Source organism: Cherax quadricarinatus, chromosome 11 (genome assembly GCF_038502225.1).
Source record: "Cherax quadricarinatus isolate ZL_2023a chromosome 11, ASM3850222v1, whole genome shotgun sequence".
Lineage (NCBI taxonomy): Eukaryota > Metazoa > Arthropoda > Malacostraca > Decapoda > Parastacidae > Cherax > Cherax quadricarinatus.
Genome location: NC_091302.1, coordinates 50,703,361 through 50,720,514, shown reverse-complemented (window position 1 = coordinate 50,720,514; position 17,154 = coordinate 50,703,361). Strand labels below are relative to the sequence as shown.

The window sequence follows — 17,154 nt, the reverse complement described above, 5'->3', positions numbered from 1 at the left end:
CACTACGTTATATCCTACTCTTACACTACGTTATATCCTACTCTTACACTACGTTATATCCTACTCTTACACTACGTTATATTCTACTCTTACACTACGTTATATCCTACTCTTACACTACGTTATATCCTACTCTTACACTACGTTATATCCTACTCTTACACTACGTTATATTCGACTCTTACTACTTACACTACGTTATATCCTACTCTTACACTACGTTATATTCTACTCTTACACTACGTTATATCCTACTCTTACACTACGTTATATCCTACTCTTACACTACGTTATATCCTACTCTTACACTACGTTATATCCTACTCTTACACTACGTTATATCCTACTCTTACACTACGTTATATCCTACTCTTACACTACGTTATATCCTACTCTTACACTACGTTATATCCTACTCTTACACTACGCTATACTCCGTATTATTATAGTTTATATACATAATTCACTATATAATATGGAAGTACTGTTATCTTGAATTACTCTCTTACTCTTAATAATTTATCAACTATATACTGTCAATTTCCCTGTATATTATTCAAGCTTCGATTAATCTTATCTAAACTTTATTACCTCAATGTGGAGAGCTATGTAAGCTTAATTTCCGCCCTTGTAAATAAATGTTATAGAAGCTATAATATTTTAGCTCTGATACGTATTAGCATTCTTATAATCTGATATTTATCTTGTGATAAGAATGTTACATATCACCATCCTTTTTTTGTAAGAAAAAAAAATCCTTTTTTTAATATTGTTGTAATGCTGTTTAAATTCTGATGATGGCTGAAGAAATAACCGAAACCTCGGTACATAAGATGAATATTCTATGTGGAACTTATTTTTAACAGTCTTGGTCCTGCTTTATATATATATATATATATATATATATATATATATATATATATATATATATATATATATATATATATATATATATATATATATATATATGCAATAAGATCACAGTAAACAGGTGATTTCAAAATATGCAAAACAACCACTCTGAAAGAATAGAGAAATTCCAAGCGCTTTCGTGACTACTCACATTATCAAGGAACTATATATATATATATATATATATATATATATATATATATATATATATATATATATATATATATATATATATAATATTACTGTGGAAGAGCATGGGGTCCACTGGTGCAGGTAGTCACGACCCCCACACGTTGTTTCACTTGCTGTAATAATTCAATATGATAGAATAAGCCAGTAGTGGTGGTGGGTGCAGGTGGGTTCTCGGGGTAGTGGTGGTGGGTGCAGGTGGGCTCTCGGTGTAGTGGTGGTGGGTGCAGGTGGGTTCTCGGGGTAGTGGTGGTGGGTGCAGGTGGGCTCTCGGTGTAGTGGTGGTGGGTGCAGGTGGGCTCTGGGTGTAGTAGTAGTGGGTGGGGGCAGGTGGTTTCGAACTGTAATGTACCACAACTCTGTGTTGACCCAGCTGAGTATACGGGTGTTGAGACACAGCTCTTGAGCCGCCTCTCGACTGCCTACGCAAGAGAACTAGGAATACAGTGTTGCCAACCTTGTACTGCTTCACTTTTCCATATCGTTCACTACTGACACTCCACCATACTCTTGAGTCTCTGAATCTTAGCCAGGCTGGATATATCTGTAATGTGCTGCTACCCTATTTCTGTTAGTTTCATAGTGAGAACACCAGCAGTGTGCTGCTACACTGTTCTATATGATAGTTACATAGTGGGAACAACAGCAGTGTGCTGCTACACTGTTCTATTTGATAGTTACATAGTGGGAACACCAGCAATGTGCTGCTACATTGTTCTATATGATAGTTAATTAGTGGGAACACCAGCAATGTGCTGCTACACTGTTCTATATGATAGTTACATAGTGGGAACACCAGCAATGTGCTGCTACATTGTTCTATATGATAGTTAATTAGTGGGAACACCAGCAATGTGCTGCTACACTGTTCTATATGATAGTTACATAGTGGGAACACCAGCAATGTGCTGCTACACTGTTCTATATGATAGATACATAGTGGGAACACCAGCAGTGTGCTGCTACACTGTTCTATATGATAGTTACATAGTGGGAACACCAGCAGTGTGCTGCTACACTGTTCTATATGATAGTTACATAGTGGGAACACCAGCAATGTGTTGCTACACTGTTCTATATGATAGTTACATAGTGGGAACACCAGCAATGTGCTGCTACACTGTTCTATATGATAGTTACATAGTGGGAACACCAGCAATGTGCTGCTACACTGTTCTATATGATAGATACATAGTGGGAACACCAGCAGTGTGCTGCTACACTGTTCTATATGATAGTTACATAGTGGGAACACCAGCAGTGTGCTGCTACACTGTTCTATATAATTGTTACATAGTGGGAACACCAGTACTGTGCTGCTACACTGTTCTATATGATAGTTACATAGTGGGAACACCAGCAATGTGCTGCTACACTGTTCTATATGATAGTTGCATAGTGAGAACACCCGTACTGTGCTGCTACACTGTTCAATATGATAGTTACATAGTGGGAACACCAGCAATGTGCTGCTACACTGTTCTATATGATAGTTACATAGTGGGAACACCAGCAATGTGCTGCTACACTGTTCTATATGATAGTTACATAGTGAGAACACCAGTACTGTGCTGCTACACTGTTCAATATGATAGTTACATAGTGGGAACACCAGCAATGTGCTGCTACACTGTTCTATATGATAGTTACATAGTGGGAACACCAGCAATGTGCTGCTACACTGTTCTATATGATAGATACATAGTGGGAACACCAGCAATGTGCTGCTACACTGTTCTATATGATAGTTACATAGTGGGAACACCAGCAGTTTGCTGCTACACTGTTCTATATGATAGTTACATAGTGGGAACACCAGCAATGTGCTGCTACACTGTTCTATATGATAGTTACATAGTGGGAACACCAGCAATGTGCTGCTACACTGTTCTATATGATAGTTACATAGTGGGAACACCAGCAATGTGCTGCTACACTATTCTATATGATAGTTACATAGTGGGAACACCAGCAGTGTGCTGCTACACTATTCTATATGATAGTTACATAGTGGGAACACCAGCAATGTGCTGCTACACTATTCTATATGATAGTTACATAGTGGGAACACCAGCAATGTGCTGCTACACTATTCTATATGATAGTTACATAGTGGGAACACCAGCAGTGTGCTGCTACACTGTTCTATATGATAGTTACATAGTGGGAACACCAGCAATGTGCTGCTACACTATTCTATATGATAGTTACATAGTGGGAACACCAGCAATGTGCTGCTACACTATTCTATATGATAGTTACATAGTGGGAACACCAGCAATGTGCTGCTACACTATTCTATATGATAGTTACATAGTGGGAACACCAGCAGTGTGCTGCTACACTACTCTATATGATAGTTACATAGTGGGAACACCAGCAATGTGCTGCTACACTATTCTATATGATAGTTACATAGTGGGAACACCAGCAGTGTGCTGCTACACTGTTCTATATGATAGTTACATAGTGGGAACACCAGCAATGTGCTGCTACACTGTTCTATATGATAGTTACATAGTGGGAACACCAGCAGTGTGCTGCTACACTGTTCTATATGATAGATACATAGTGGGAACACCAGCAGTGTGCTGCTACACTGTTCTATATGATAGATACATAGTGGGAACACCAGCAGTGTGCTGCTACACTGTTCTATATGATAGATACATAGTGGGAACACCAGCAGTGTGCTGCTACACTGTTCTATATGATAGATACATAGTGGGAACACCAGCAGTGTGCTACTACACTGTTCTATATGATAGTTACATAGTGGGAACACCAGCAATGTGTTGCTACACTGTTCTATATGATAGTTACATAGTGGGAACACCAGCAATGTGCTGCTACACTGTTCTATATGATAGTTACATAGTGGGAACACCAGCAATGTGTTGCTACACTGTTCTATATGATAGTTACATAGTGGGAACACCAGCAATGTGCTGCTACACTATTCTATATGATAGATACATAGTGGGAACACCAGTAGTGTGCTGCTACACTATTCTATATGATAGTTACATAGTGGGAACACCAGCAATGTGCTGCTACACTGTTCTATATGATAGTTACATAGTGGGAACACCAGCAGTGTGCTGCTACACTATTCTATATGATAGTTACATAGTGGGAACACCAGCAGTGTGCTGCTACACTGTTCTATATGATAGTTACATAGTGGGAACACCAGCAGTGTGCTGCTACACTATTCTATATGATAGTTACATAGTGGGAACACCAGCAATGTGCTGCTACACTATTCTATATGATAGTTACATAGTGGGAACACCAGCAGTGTGCTGCTACACTATTCTATATGATAGTTACATAGTGGGAACACCAGCAGTGTGCTGCTACACTGTTCTATATGATAGTTACATAGTGGGAACACCAGCAGTGTGCTGCTACACTATTCTATATGATAGTTACATAGTGGGAACACCAGCAGTGTGCTGCTACACTGTTCTATATGATAGTTACATAGTGGGAACACCAGCAATGTGCTGCTACACTATTCTATATGATAGTTACATAGTGGGAACACCAGCAATGTGCTGCTACACTATTCTATATGATAGTTACATAGTGGGAACACCAGCAATGTGCTGCTACACTATTCTATATGATAGTTACATAGTGGGAACACCAGCAATGTGCTGCTACACTGTTCTATATGATAGTTACATAGTGGGAACACCAGCAATGTGCTGCTACACTATTCTATATGATAGTTACATAGTGGGAACACCAGCAATGTGCTGCTACACTGTTCTATATGATAGTTACATAGTGGGAACACCAGCAATGTGCTGCTACACTATTCTATATGATAGTTACATAGTGGGAACACCAGCAATGTGCTGCTACACTATTCTATATGATAGTTACATAGTGGGAACACCAGCAATGTGCTGCTACACTATTCTATATGATAGTTACATAGTGGGAACACCAGCAATGTGCTGCTACACTACTCTATATGATAGTTACATAGTGGGAACACCAGCAATGTGCTGCTACACTATTCTATATGATAGTTACATAGTGGGAACACCAGCAATGTGCTGCTACACTATTCTATATGATAGTTACATAGTGGGAACACCAGCAATGTGCTGCTACACTATTCTATATGATAGTTACATAGTGGGAACACCAGCAATGTGCTGCTACACTGTTCTATATGATAGTTACATAGTGGGAACACCAGCAATGTGCTGCTACACTATTCTATATGATAGTTACATAGTGGGAACACCAGCAATGTGCTGCTACACTATTCTATATGATAGTTACATAGTGGGAACACCAGCAATGTGCTGCTACACTATTCTATATGATAGTTACATAGTGGGAACACCAGCAATGTGCTGCTACACTGTTCTATATGATAGTTACATAGTGGGAACACCAGCAATGTGCTGCTACACTGTTCTATATGATAGTTACATAGTGGGAACACCAGCAGTGTGCTGCTACACTGTTCTATATGATAGTTACATAGTGGGAACACCAGCAATGTGCTGCTACACTGTTCTATATGATAGTTACATAGTGGGAACACCAGCAGTGTGCTGCTACACTGTTCTATATGATAGTTACATAGTGGGAACACCAGCAATGTGCTGCTACACTGTTCTATATGATAGTTACATAGTGGGAACACCAGCAGTGTGCTGCTACACTGTTCTATATGATAGTTACATAGTGGGAACACCAGCAGTGTGCTGCTACACTGTTCTATATGATAGTTACATAGTGGGAACACCAGCAGTGTGCTGCTACACTGTTCTATATGATAGTTACATAGTGGGAACACCAGCAATGTGCTGCTACACTGTTCTATATGATAGTTACATAGTGGGAACACCAGCAATGTGCTGCTACACTGTTCTATATGATAGTTACATAGTGGGAACACCAGCAATGTGCTGCTACACTGTTCTATATGATAGTTACATAGTGGGAACACCAGCAATGTGCTGCTACACTGTTCTATATGATAGTTACATAGTGGGAACACCAGCAATGTGCTGCTACACTGTTCTATATGATAGTTACATAGTGGGAACACCAGCAGTTTGCTGCTACACTGTTCTATATGATAGTTACATAGTGGGAACACCAGCAATGTGCTGCTACACTGTTCTATATGATAGATACATAGTGGGAACACCAGCAATGTGCTGCTACACTGTTCTATATGATAGTTACATAGTGGGAACACCAGCAATGTGCTGCTACACTGTTCTATATGATAGTTACATAGTGGGAACACCAGCAATGTGTTGCTACACTGTTCTATATGATAGTTACATAGTGGGAACACCAGCAATGTGCTGCTACACTGTTCTATATGATAGTTACATAGTGGGAACACCAGCAATGTGTTGCTACACTGTTCTATATGATAGTTACATAGTGGGAACACCAGCAGTGTGCTGCTACACTGTTCTATATGATAGTTACATAGTGGGAACACCAGCAATGTGCTGCTACACTGTTCTATATGATAGTTACATAGTGGGAACACCAGCAGTTTGCTGCTACACTGTTCTATATGATAGTTACATAGTGGGAACACCAGCAGTGTGCTGCTACACTGTTCTATATGATAGTTACATAGTGGGAACACCAGCAATGTGTTGCTACACTGTTCTATATGATAGTTACATAGTGGGAACACCAGCAGTGTGCTGCTACACTGTTCTATATGATAGTTACATAGTGGGAACACCAGCAATGTGCTGCTACACTGTTCTATATGATAGATACATAGTGGGAACACCAGCAGTGTGCTGCTACACTGTTCTATATGATAGTTACATAGTGGGAACACCAGCAGTGTGCTGCTACACTGTTCTATATGATAGTTACATAGTGGGAACACCAGCAGTTTGCTGCTACACTGTTCTATATGATAGTTACATAGTGGGAACACCAGCAATGTGCTGCTACACTGTTCTATATGATAGATACATAGTGGGAACACCAGCAGTGTGCTGCTACACTGTTCTATATGATAGTTACATAGTGGGAACACCAGCAATGTGCTGCTACACTGTTCTATATGATAGATACATAGTGGGAACACCAGCAATGTGCTGCTACACTGTTCTATATGATAGTTACATAGTGGGAACACCAGCAATGTGCTGCTACACTGTTCTATATGATAGTTACATAGTGGGAACACCAGCAATGTGCTGCTACACTGTTCTATATGATAGTTACATAGTGGGAACACCAGCAGTGTGCTGCTACACTGTTCTATATGATAGTTACATAGTGGGAACACCAGCAGTGTGCTGCTACACTGTTCTATATGATAGTTACATAGTGGGAACACCAGCAGTGTGCTGCTACACTGTTCTATATGATAGTTACATAGTGGGAACACCAGCAATGTGCTGCTACACTGTTCTATATGATAGTTACATAGTGGGAACACCAGCAGTGTGCTGCTACACTGTTCTATATGATAGATACATAGTGGGAACACCAGCAGTGTGCTGCTACACTGTTCTATATGATAGTTACATAGTGGGAACACCAGCAATGTGCTGCTACACTGTTCTATATGATAGTTACATAGTGGGAACACCAGCAATGTGCTGCTACACTGTTCTATATGATAGATACATAGTGGGAACACCAGCAGTGTGCTGCTACACTGTTCTATATGATAGATACATAGTGGGAACACCAGCAATGTGCTGCTACACTGTTCTATATGATAGTTACATAGTGGGAACACCAGCAGTGTGCTGCTACACTGTTCTATATGATAGTTACATAGTGGGAACACCAGCAGTGTGCTGCTACACTGTTCTATATGATAGTTACATAGTGGGAACACCAGCAATGTGCTGCTACACTGTTCTATATGATAGTTACATAGTGGGAACACCAGCAGTGTGCTGCTACACTGTTCTATATGATAGTTACAAAGTGGGAACACCAGCAATGTGCTGCTACACTGTTCTATATGATAGATACATAGTGGGAACACCAGCAGTGTGCTGCTACACTGTTCTATATGATAGTTACATAGTGGGAACACCAGCAATGTGTTGCTACACTGTTCTATATGATAGTTACATAGTGGGAACACCAGCAATGTGCTGCTACACTGTTCTATATGATAGTTACATAGTGGGAACACCAGCAGTGTGCTGCTACACTGTTCTATATGATAGTTACATAGTGGGAACACCAGCAGTGTGCTGCTACACTGTTCTATATGATAGTTACATAGTGGGAACACCAGCAGTGTGCTGCTACACTGTTCTATATGATAGATACATAGTGGGAACACCAGCAGTGTGCTGCTACACTGTTCTATATGATAGTTACATAGTGGGAACACCAGCAATGTGCTGCTACACTGTTCTATATGATAGTTACATAGTGGGAACACCAGCAATGTGCTGCTACACTGTTCTATATGATAGTTACATAGTGGGAACACCAGCAATGTGCTGCTACACTGTTCTCTATGATAGTTACATAGTGGGAACACCAGCAATGTGCTGCTACACTGTTCTATATGATAGTTACATAGTGGGAACACCAGCAATGTGCTGCTACACTGTTCTATATGATAGTTACATAGTGGGAACACCAGCAATGTGCTGCTACACTGTTCTATATGATAGATACATAGTGGGAACACCAGCAGTGTGCTGCTACACTGTTCTATATGATAGTTACATAGTGGGAACACCAGCAATGTGCTGCTACACTGTTCTATATGATAGTTACATAGTGGGAACACCAGCAATGTGCTGCTACACTGTTCTATATGATAGTTACATAGTGGGAACACCAGCAATGTGCTGCTACACTGTTCTATATGATAGTTACATAGTGGGAACACCAGCAATGTGCTGCTACACTGTTCTATATGATAGTTACATAGTGGGAACACCAGCAATGTGCTGCTACACTGTTCTATATGATAGTTACATAGTGGGAACACCAGCAGTGTGCTGCTACACTGTTCTATATGATAGTTACATAGTGGGAACACCAGCAATGTGCTGCTACACTGTTCTATATGATAGATACATAGTGGGAACACCAGCAATGTGCTGCTACACTGTTCTATATGATAGTTACATAGTGGGAACACCAGCAGTGTGCTGCTACACTGTTCTATATGATAGTTACATAGTGGGAACACCAGCAATGTGCTGCTACACTGTTCTATATGATAGTTACATAGTGGGAACACCAGCAGTGTGCTGCTACACTGTTCTATATGATAGATACATAGTGGGAACACCAGTACTGTGCTGCTACACTGTTCTATATGATAGTTACATAGTGGGAACACCAGTACTGTGCTGCTACACTGTTCTATATGATAGTTACATAGTGGGAACACCAGCAGTGTGCTGCTACACTGTTCTATATGATAGTTACATAGTGGGAACACCAGCAGTGTGCTGCTACACTGTTCTATATGATAGTTACATAGTGGGAACAACAGCAGTGTGCTGCTACACTGTTCTATATGATAGTTACATAGTGGGAACACCATTTATTTGTTTCCATGTCATATTCCATTATAGAGGATGCGTTTCTTAGTGTTGAAATCTGTCAGCCAGAGCTGGGAGACTTCAGCAGTGTCAGTCAGAGCTGGGAGACTTCAGTAGCGTCAATATGAGCTGGGAGACTTCCGTAGTGTCAACCAGAGCTAGGAAAACTCAGTAGTGTCTGCAAGAGCTGAGAGACTTCAGCAGTGTCAGCCAGAGCTGGGAAACTCAGTAGTGTCAGCAAGAGCTGAGAGACTTCAGCAGTGTCAGCCAGAGCTGAGAAACTCAGTAGTGTCAGCCAGAGCTGGGAGACTTTAGTAGCGTCAATATGAGCTGGGAGACTTTAGTAGCGTCAATATGAGCTGGGAGACTTCAGTAGTGTCAACCAGAGCTGGGAAAACTCAGTAGTGTCAGCAAGGGCTGGGAGACATCAGCAGTGTCACCCAGAGCTGGGAAAACTCAGTGTCAGTCAGAGCTGGGAGAGACTAGCAGTGTCAGCCAGAGCTGGGAAACTTCAGCAGTGTCAGCAAGAGCTGGGAGACTTCAGCAGTGTCACCCAGAGCTGGGAAAACTCAGTAGTGTCAGCCAGAGCTGGGAGACTTCATAAGTGTCAGAGCTGGGAGACTTCATAAGTGTCAGAGCTGGGAGAGAGCTGGGAAACTCAGTAGTGTCAGCAAGAGCTGAGAGACTTCAGCAGTGTCAGCCAGAGCTGGGAAACTCAGCAGTGTCAGCCAGAGCTGGGGGACTTCAGCAGTGTCAGCCAGAGCTGGGGGACTTCAGCAGTGTCAGCCAGAGCTGGGAGACTTCAGTAGGACAATGAGAATATCAAGTATCCCATTAAAGGTTCATTAACTACGGCAGCTTCAAGCGTCACCTTCCAGCTGAGCTGCCGTTACTGTCACTTGGGAATTACCGTCTCTCAAGACAGTCTATCACAGGAGAAAGCTCTAGCCACACCAGGGAGCTCTCTGGGATAATGCCTTCACTGTGTGCAGTTCGTATTCTCCCTAACGATGGTGTGTAGTTATATCGTGACTACGTGATAAAAGAATTTCCTCTCGTGCCTGCCTGGCAAAACAACCACCAACACTACAGCCAAAACAACTACCACCAAAGCCACCACCATCACATCAACCACCAAAACAACCACTACCAACAAAACAACCCCCCACCACCCCCACCACTACTAACAATATTACCATGAAAATCACAATCACCACCACCATCATCCCCCACCACACCCACCATCAAAATCACCATCATCAACATCGAGTAATCACACATCACACATTTGGATTCATCAAACGCCGATAATACACGTACGTGTGTGTGTGTGTGTGTGTGTGTGTGTGTGTGTGTGTGTGTGTGTGTGTGTGTGTGTGTGTGTGTGTGTGTGTGTGTGTGAGGTCACGCCACTGACTCACCACTTACACCACACTGTCCTCATGAGTAATCCCGTCAAGTGAGACGTTGGCTTTCATGCTGTTGAATGGCTCTTGATCCAAGGGAATGGAGCTATCCATTACCTTGGATCAAACCTCATTACCTTTCATTACCCTTCCAATGTATAACCCCCTACGTGGCAAATAATAATAATATTATTATTATTATTTCTTATAGTTTAAAGTTACTAGACACAGAATCGGCTTGGAAATATACTTAGTTAAAATACCTAGTTGGATGAAATCTTAGAAACAGACCTATATGGATGACTCTCCTTCTAGAACTACAGAACCAAGGTGGATGATGATGGTAGTGAGAGTGTTGACAGCCAGGGTTCGAGTCCTGTCTGGTCACTCACCAATCACTATCTTCGTTATTCTTGAGAGAAACAAGTGCGCTAGGCTCGTCTGTGTTATTAATCTGTATATTTACGAACTCAGATTAAGAGTCACGTAAGTTCCCCCGTCTTCTAATAACATGTTCATTTTTCCACTATAATCTGTCTTGTCCATAATTACTATCACATTTGCTTTGTTTGTTTCGTAAGGTGAAGTCCAAGATCTTTCTTTAATTCATGGTATAACTTAACAAACCTTTGAGGACAATTATGTTGCAGAGGTCTGAGCTTTGCTCAGTGATGGGAAAATGACGTCACCAAACCTTCAAAACTCGAAGAAAAATGACGTCACCAAACCTTCAAAACTCGCAGGAAAATGACGTGACCAAACCTTCAAAACTCGCGGGAAAATGACGTGACCAAACCTTCAAAACTCGCGGGAAAATGACGTGACCAAACCTTCAAAACTCGCGGGAAAATGACGTCACCAAACCTTCAAAACTCGAGGGAAAATGACGTCACCAAACCTTCAAAACTCGAGGGAAAATGACGTCACCAAACCTTCAAAACTCGCGGGAAAATGACGTGACCAAACCTTCAAAACTCGCGGGAAAATGACGTGACCAAACCTTCAAAACTCGCGGGAAAATGACGTCACCAAACCTTCAAAACTCGCGGGAAAATATTTACATGAGTAATTGGTGATGAGAGCAGCAGTTTAAGGGGCAACTCATGTCATTTCTTCCCCCCCCCCTCCTCCCACAAGAGCCTTCTCACGCCACCACCACCACCACCGCCATCACCGCCACCGCCACCACGCACCGCTACAGGACGTGACTCCTCACTACCACCGCCACCACCACCACCACCACCACCTCCACCACGCACCGCTACAGGACGTGACTCCTCACTACCAAATGAGTGAAATATTGAAATCCCAGTACGACTCTGTGTTTAGTGAACCACTAATCGGTCTGAGGATCGACGACCCAAATGATTTCTTCATGAATGAGCCTCAAAACTCCATAAATGTATGCCAGATTTCCGACATTACCCTAACTCCGATAGATTTCGAAAAAGCCATTGACAACATGCCTATGCACTCAGCCCCGGGCCCAGACTCGTGGAACTCTGTTTTCATTAAGAACTGCAAGAAACCCCTCTCGCGTGCCCTAAGTACACTATGGAGGAGGAGCTTGGACATGGGTGAAATTCCACAGTCACTTAAAACAACGGATATAGCCCTACTCCATAAAGGTGGCAGCAAAGCATTAGCTAAGAACTATAGACCAATAGCTCTGACATCCCACATCATAAAAATCTTTGAAAGAGTGCTAAGAAGCAGGATTGCAAATCACCTGGATTCCCAAAATCTGCACAATCCAGGGCAACATGGGTTCAGGGCAGGTCCCTCCTGCCTCTCACAACTACTGGATCACTATGACATGGCCTTGGATGCACTGGAAGAAAATCAGAATGCAGATGTAATATACACAGACTTTGCAAAAGCATTTGACAAATGCGATCATGGCGTAATAGCCCATAAAATACGTGCTAAAGGAATAACTGGGAAAGTGGGGAGATGGATCTTCAACTTCCTAACAAATCGAACACAAAGAGTAGTGGTCAACAGAGTTAAATCGGAGGCTGCCATAGTGAAGAGCTCTGTTCCACAAGGCACAGTACTCGCCCCCATCTTATTCCTTATCCTCATATCAGACATAAACAGAGATATACACCACAGCACCGTATCATCCTTTGCGGATGATACTAGGATCTGCATGAGGCTGTCATCTGCTGAGGACGCGGTTAACCTCCAAGAAGATATAAACAAAGTTTTCCAGTGGGCAACGGTAAACAATATGATGTTCAATGAGGACAAATTCCAACTACTCCGTTATGGAAAACTGGAGAAGATAATAACTAGAACAGAGTATACTACTGACTCCGGCCATACAATAGAGCGGAAAAATAATGTAAGGGACCTGGGAGTAGTAATGTCTGAGGATCTCACTTTCAAGGATCACAACAGTGCCACGATCGCACGTGCAAAGAAAATGATAGGATGGATAATGAGAACTTTCAAAACGAGAGATGCCAAGCCCATGATGATCCTTTTCAAATCACTTGTTCTCTCTAGGCTGGAATACTGCTGTACATTAACATCTCCATACAAAGCAGGTGAAATCGCAGATCTAGAGAGTGTACAGAGATCCTTTACTGCACGTATAAGTTCTGTCAAGCACCTTAACTACTGGAAACGCTTGGAAGCACTTGACTTGTACTCGTTGGAACGCAGGAGGGAGAGATATATCATAATCTACTCTTGGAAAATCTTGGAAGGAATGGTCCCAAATCTGCACACAGAAATCACTCCCTACGAAAGTAAAAGACTGGGCAGGCGATGCAAAATGCCGCCAATAAAAAGTAGGGGCGCCATTGGTACACTAAGAGAAAACACCATAAGTGTCCGGGGCCCAAAACTGTTCAACAGCCTCCCATCAAGCATTAGGGGAATTGCCAATAAACCCCTGGCTGCCTTCAAGAGAGAGCTGGACAGATACCTAAAGTCGGTGCCGGATCAGCCGGGCTGTGGCTCGTACGTCGGACTGCGTGCGGCCAGCAGTAACAGCCTAGTTGATCAGGCCCTGATCCATCGGGAGGCCTGGTCATGGACCGGGCCGCGGGGGCGTTGATCCCCGGAATAACCTCCAGGTAACCTCCAGGTACCACCGCCACCACCACCGCCACCGCCACCACCACCACCACGCACCGCCACCACCACCACGCACCGCTACAGGACGTGACTCCTCACTACCACCGCCACACCTTTTCCTTCAAGCGTATGTAATATGTATAAAAAATGGCACCAGTGCTCTGATTAACTTGTATTTTCATTTGTATCCAAGCCCATTAGCAGAGACAATTTTCGGTCATTTCACGGACACTGATTTGCTTGTATAAAAAAAAATGGTAAATCGAAAGTCACACGTACGAAAATCAAATAATATAGTACCTGGAAGGGGTTCCGGTCCCGGTCCGTGACCAGACCTCGTGGGTCTGTGGCCAGACCTCGTGGGTCCGTGACCAGACCTCGTGGGTCTGTGACCAGACCTCGTGGGTCCGTGACCAGGCCTCGTGGGTCCGTCACCAGGCCTCGTGGGTCCGTCACCAGGCCTCGTGGGTCCGTCACCAGGCCTCGTGGGTCCGTCACCAGGCCTTGTGGGTCCGTCACCAGGCCTCGTGGGTCCGTCACCAGTCACCAGGCCTCGTTGCAGAAAATAAAAAGCCTGGGGGGGCCATCGTTTCGCTATTGGAGAAGAATAAACCTCTAAACAGAGCGAAGCGTCGTCCCTCCCCCACCATATAAATTCCATCTATAATGTGCATCTTTCCTTAATTTTTTGCTGTTGGCTAAAATGGGTCAGCAGGGGTTTACAGTCTGTCAACGGTTTTAAATTTATGGGTGTCCTAAATCAACAATCTCCGTAGCTAGAACGATGGACTGACAACCACAAGGGCTCCCTGGTTCGATTACCGGGTTGAACAAGACACACGAGCAGGTGTTGTCTCACACCTGCCCACCCTTGTTATCTAGCAATAAACACCCACAAAACTGTATCAAACAGCTGAAGGTAAGAGGAAAGAGAGAGAGACTTTTTAGCAGTTCGTATTTAGATGACCTTAAATCTACTGGAGAGAGTTAAAAGTTCGTATATAAGTTTAAATTTCTACAAAGGTCTTATATAGTAACTTGTGCAGAAGAAGAAAAAAACATGAAAACGAAAACGAAAATGAAAAAAAAAGAAAAAAAAAGAATAAAATGAAAACAAGAAAAACAGACGAAAATGAATTAAAAAAAGAACAAAAATAAAAAGAATGAACAAGGAGAAGGGAAGTGTTGTTAAGGAGTAACCGAGAGTCCAGACACTCAGGAGGTAGCCCCTCTTGTTTACCAGTAATCACTTACTGTTTACGGGACGTGGTTGTTTGTTTACACCAGGACATCCCTTGTTTACATGCCTCTGACTGTCTATTAGTGAGCTACGATCCCTTGTTTACCTCACTCATTCTCTGGTCAGTGCAGCGCTTAATTTACTACCTCAACGATAGTATTAGTAATAGCGGTAGTAGTAGTAATAGCAGTGGTAGTAGAAGTAACGGCAGTAGTAACAGTAACAGCCAGGCTGGATGTTGGCAGCTTGTCATGGTAAGAAGCGATGAATAATTCTGGTGCATTCAAGAGATTATACACTTCGAGTACAGAACTGACTTTCCTCACCCTTGTAGAAGGGGTGAAAAGTTTTCACTAGCCTATCAGAAGCCTACAATAACCGTTGGTACATTTCCGTCAACAGTAAGAAAGGTTCCGTTTGTCGTTATAAGAGTTTCGTTAGCCGTTGGGAAGGCTTATATTAGCTATTTCAGATGGTCGACAAAAGAAATGCAATGCTTTGTTTAAGGTAAGACAATGCCTGTGTTTGTCCCAGTGGACTGGGAGGACACCAGTGTTGTGTATAACTGTATACAGTTCCTCTCCAGTGCGAGGATACTTACACCACGTATCACATGAAGATACATAAGTGGATCAACACTATTACATCAGGTTTGATTTTAAGACACGGGTAATCCAGTCAGTTGAAGACACATTACAATTTTTCTCCTGTATCCTGTGGAGATACATTTCCTATTCCTTCCTGTGTCTCATGGTCAAGACAAGTCACATATTCCTTCCATCGACATGCACTAAAGACACGTAACACCATTTGATAATAATCTTAATTTACTACAAGTAACTGTACAAGGTACACAGGCCTAGCTGACATCAGTGACATACTACATAGAAAGCCCCTTAAATAACAAAAAGGCACAATACCGTGACTGGAACGATACACAAATAACCCGCACATAAAAGACAGAAGCTTACGACGACGTTTCGGTCCGACTTGGACCATTGACAAAGTCACACTGACTTGACAGTGTGACTTTGTCAATGGTCCAAGTCGGACCGAAACGTCGTCGTAAGCTTCTGTCTTTTATGTGCGGGTTATTTGTGTATAGAAAGCCCCTTGTTATGCTGAGCATTTCCCGCAAATCAGGTCAATTTTGTCCCCAGGATGCGACTCACACCAGTCGACTAACACCCAGGTACCTACTGTACTGCTAGTTGAACAAGGACAGCAGGTGTCTTAAGGAAACAGGCCCTAATGTTTCCACCCGCACTGGGGATCAAACCGCGGGCCTGAGTGTGCGAACTGAATGCGCTACCAATCGAGCTATATTTAGTCTCACGTAATGAAGAAAACTATTATCAGCACGTTCCAAAGAGAGTGCTGGTCCGGTTCCTTAGATCAAGAGCCTCTCTCACCGCAATCAAGGAACCTACGTGCAGTGTTTACTGGAGGCAAACACACGCAGCTCATATTCCAAGGTACACAAAAACTCGAACATAGCAAACAACCATTTTTAAGTGCTACCCATTGAGCAAACAAGTGCCACCCACTGAGCAAACAAGTGCCACCCACTGAGCAAACAAGTGCTACCCACTGAGCAAACAAGTGCTACCCACTGAGCAAACAAGTGCTACCCACTGAGCAAACAAGTGCTACCCACTGAGCAAACAAGTGCTACCCACTGAGCACACAACCATTGGAGAGTGCCACCCACTGAGCAAACAAGTGCTACCCACTGAGCAAACAAGTGCTACCCACTGAGCAAACAAGTGCT

The 17,154-nt window shown here is 42.8% G+C and overlaps 1 protein-coding gene across 11 annotated transcripts in view; it reads right to left on the bottom strand.

The window, feature by feature from the left end:
* Positions 1 to 17,154, bottom strand: part of Pax (paxillin) — a 216,670-nt gene that overhangs the window by 132,242 nt on the left and 67,274 nt on the right. The gene's annotated exons all lie outside the window — the stretch shown is intronic.